The sequence below is a fragment of the Triticum dicoccoides genome, chromosome 2B (assembly GCF_002162155.2).
Source record: "Triticum dicoccoides isolate Atlit2015 ecotype Zavitan chromosome 2B, WEW_v2.0, whole genome shotgun sequence".
Taxonomy (NCBI): Eukaryota; Viridiplantae; Streptophyta; class Magnoliopsida; order Poales; family Poaceae; genus Triticum; species Triticum dicoccoides.
In genome coordinates, this window is record NC_041383.1 from 4611061 (window position 1) to 4615536 (window position 4476).

Consider the following 4476-nt stretch of genomic DNA (forward strand, 5'->3'; position numbering starts at 1 on the left):
TCACTCGGCAAGAATGCTTTAGCTCCGTAGACCAAGAAGAACGGAGTTCTCCCAGTCGACCGATTAGGTGTGGTCCTTAATCCCCAAAGTACTGACGGAAGTTCGTCGACCCATGCACCAGCTGCGTGCTTGAGATCGCGCATTAATCGGGGTTTCAGTCCTTTGAGAATTAGGCCATTTGCTTGTTCTGCCTGTCCATTCGACTGCGGGTGAGCGACTGAAGCATAGTCAACTCGTGTGCCCTGAGATGTGCAGAAGGCTCTGAATTCCTCAGAATCGAAGTTCGACCCATTATCAGTGATGATGCTATGGGGATCTCCACATCTGAATATCAACTCCCTGATGAAGCTGACAGCAGTGCTGGCATCAAGATTCTTGATGGGTTTAGCTTCAATCCACTTAGTGAACTTGTCGACTGCCACCGACACATGGGTGAAGCCGCTTCTGCCTGTTCTCAGTGGTCCAACCATATCCAATCCCCATACAGCGAAAGGCCAGACGAGTGGGATGGTCTTCAATGCTGAGGCGGGCTTGTGTGACATATTGGAGTAAACTTGACATCCTTCACACTTGTCGACTATCTCCTTTGCCATTTCGTTTGCTCTTGGCCAGTAAAATCCCGCTCGGTATGCTTTAGCCACAATAGTACGAGAGGACGCATGATGGCCATAGGTCCCCGGGTGGATATCGTCAAGGATTATCCGACCTTCTTCTGGTGTTATACACTTCTGTCCGACTCCAGTCGCACTTTCTCTGTACAACTGTCCCTTTATCACGGTAAAGGCCTTAGATCGGCGGACGATCTGTCGAGCCTCTTCTTCATCCTCTGGGAGCTCTTTCCTTAAGATATACGCGATGTACGGCATTGTCCAATCGGGAGTGATCACCAACGCTTCCATGATCAGGTCGACCACTGCTGGAACTTCAACTTCAGTCGGATATGTGACACTTTTAGGCTGCGGAGCTTCTTCGGTAAAAGGATCTTCCTGAACTAATGGAGTATGGATATGTTCCAAGAACACATCACTGGGAATGGCTTCTCTCTTGGAACCTATCTTTGCCAAATCATTAGCCGCTTGATTCTTCAGTCGGGGTATATGATGGAGCTCTAACCCTTCAAATTTCTTTTCAAGCTTTCTCACTGCATTGCAGTATCCAGTCATGGCTGGGCTTCTAACGTCCCACTCCTTAATCACCTGATTGACCACCAAATCTGAGTCACCATAAACCATAAGGCGACGGACGCCGAGTGAAATGGCCATGCGCAACCCATACAAAAGTGCCTCGTATTCTGCTTCATTGTTGGAGGAATCAAAGTGGATCTAGAGCACATATCTGAGCTTATCTCCTCGGGCGGAAACCAATACTACCCCAACACCGGAACCATTTAACATCTTAGAACCGTCAAAGAACATGGTCTAGTGCTCCGAGTGAACTTGAGTCGGCAGTTGTTGTTCAATCCACTCGGCGATGAAATCCACTACTGCTTGGGACTTAATGGCTTTCTTTGCCTCAAACTTGATATCAAGGGGAAGGAGTTCAATCGCCCACTTTGCCACTCGACCAGTTGCATCTCTGTTGTGCAAAATCTCTGACAATGGAGCATCGCTGACGACTATAATGGAATGATCAGAGAAATAATGAGCAACCTTCTTTGTGGTCATGTAGATCCCATATACGAGCTTCTGATAATGAGGGTATCTTTGCTTCGATGGGGTCAACACTTCGGAAAGATAATATACTGGGCGCTGAACTTTGAAGGTTTTCCCTTCTTCTTCCCACTCGACCGTAAGTACTGTACTGACGACTTGTCCTGTGGCTGCAATGTAAAGCAACAGAGGCTCTTTGCTGATTGGAGCAGCAAGCACCGGCTGGGTGGAGAGCAGAGCTTTTAGCTCGGTAAACGCTGCATCAGCTTCTGGAGTCCACTCGAACTTGTCTGACTTCCTCATTAGTCGGTAAAGAGGTAATGCCTTTTCATCAAGGCGAGGGATGAATCGACTTAATGCGGCCAAGCATCCAGTAAGCTTCTGGACATCGTGCACACGCACAGGGCGTTTCATTCGGAGTATAGTGCCAACTTTTTCTGGGTTGGCGTCGATTCTTCGTTCGGAAACGAGAAAACTGAGTAACTTTCCGCCAGGAACTCCGAATGTGCACTTTGATGGATTAAGCTTGATATCATATCTCCTGAGATTGCCAAATGTTTCGGCGAGGTCAGTCAACAGGTCGGAACTCTTCCGTGATTTGACCACAATATCATCCATGTACGCTTCCACATTCCGACTCATCTGAGTGAGTAAACACTTCTGAATCATCCTCATGAACGTGGCTCCGGCATTCTTGACGCTGAATGGCATGGTGACATAGCAGAAGCACCCGAATGGAGTGATGAAAGATGTTTTGATTTTGTCGGGTCCATACAGACGGATTTGATGGTAACCGGAATAGGCGTCTAAAAAAGACAGGCGCTCACATCCCGCAGTCGAGTCGACTATTTGGTCGATGCGGGGGAGAGGAAAATGATCTTTCGGGCAGGCCTGATTAATGTGTTTGAAATCAATGCACATGCGAAGTGACTTGTCCTTCTTGGGGACCATGACGACATTGGCGAGCCACTCGGAGTGGTAAATCTCTCGGATAAACTCTGCTGCCAGGAGCCGAGCCACCTCCTCGCCAATGGCCTTTCTCTTCTGGACGGCGGACCGTCGAAGATATTCTTTGACAGGTTTTGCTTTTGGGTCGACTCGTAAACGGTGCTCAGCCAGCCCCCTGGGAACACCCGGCATGTCAGCAGGCTTCCATGCGAAGATGTCTCAGTTCTCACGGAGGAACTGGATGAGCGCCTCTTCCTATTTAGAGTCGAGTGTTGTGGAAATATGAGTCGGAGCAGCACTGGGGTCTGTCGGGTGAATGTGAACGCACTTCGTCTCACCATTCGACTGGAACGCTGACTCTGTGGCGGGCTCCACCACTGTTATGTGAGCATCAACAATCTTTGAGCCCTTCTGAAAGCACTCTTCTGCCTTTTTCTGATTGCCAGTGATGGTCATCACACCCTTGGGACCAGGCATCTTTAATTTGAGGTACACGTAACATAGTCGAGCCATGAACCGTGCATAAGCTGGCCTGCCCAAAATAGCGTGATAAGCACTCTGGAAATCCACAACTTCAAATGTTAGCTTTTCTTTGCGGAAATGCTTCGAATCGCCGAAAACCACATCAAGAGCAATTTGGTCGAGTGACTCAGCCTTCTTCCTAGGAATGACTCCATGGAAACTCATGTTGCTGGAACTGAGTCTGGACATCGGAATGCCCATTCCCTTCAGCGTCTCCGCATACAATTTATTCAGTCCACTGCCACCATCCATCAGAACCTTAGTCAGTCGAGTGCCTTCAACGACTGGGTCGACCACCAAAGCTTGCCTCCCAGGGGTGGCTATGTGTGTCGGATGATCAGACTGGTCGAATGTGATGGCGGTCTGAGACCATTTCAGATAGCTGGGTGTCGCCGGAGCAACCATATTCACCTCACGGTTGATAACTTTCAATCGACTTTTGCTCTCCACATTAGCAAAAATCATCAGGGTGGAATTGTCATGGGGATATCCTTCATCACTGTCCTCTTTGTCCTCAGCCTTGTCCGACTCCTTTTATTTATCCTTGGGCTGTTTCCCTTGAAACTACTGGATTAAGAGCCGGCACTGGCGAGTGGTATGTTTCGGGTAAATGAAGTTACCCTCTTCGTCTTTCTTCATGTGGATGTGGCATGGCAAATCCATCACGTCGTTTCCTTCCTTGTCCTTCACCTTGTTGGGGTTCCACGATCCTCTGGGCTTCCCTTTAAACTTGCCCTGAGTCACGGCCAGGGCTTCTCCAGGAGCAGCTGGCTCGGCTTTCCGCTTCTGCTTCCGACTGGAGTTTCCTTTTTCTGACTGGCTCGGCTTGTACTTGCCACTCCGGAGTCGATCCTCTTCTTCACCATTGGCATATTTGGTGGCAATCTCCATCATTCGACTCAGGGTCATGTCTCCGGTCCGACCAAACTTCAAACTTAACTCTCTGTTCTTAACGCCTTCCTTGAAAGCACAGACTGCTTGGTGATCAGATACGTCCTCCACCGTATGATGCAATGTGATCCACCTCTGGATGTAATCCCTCAGGGTCTCATTCGACTTTTGCACGCAGACCCGCAACTCTGTCAAACCTGCTGGTCGCTTGCAAGTTCCCTCAAATGTCCTGACGAATACTCGGGCAAGGTCTTCCCAAGTGTAAATGCTGCTAGGCGCCAACTGATTCAGCCAAGCTCTGGCCGAGCCCTCCAACATAAGCGGTAGGTGTTTCATGGCCACCTCATCATTGCCACCGCCAATCTGAACAGCCACTCGGTAGTCCTCAAGCCAAGTATCGGGCTTGGACTCACCAGTTAACTTACTCACCCCAGTCGCCAACCTGAAGTTGGGAGGGATCACCGCG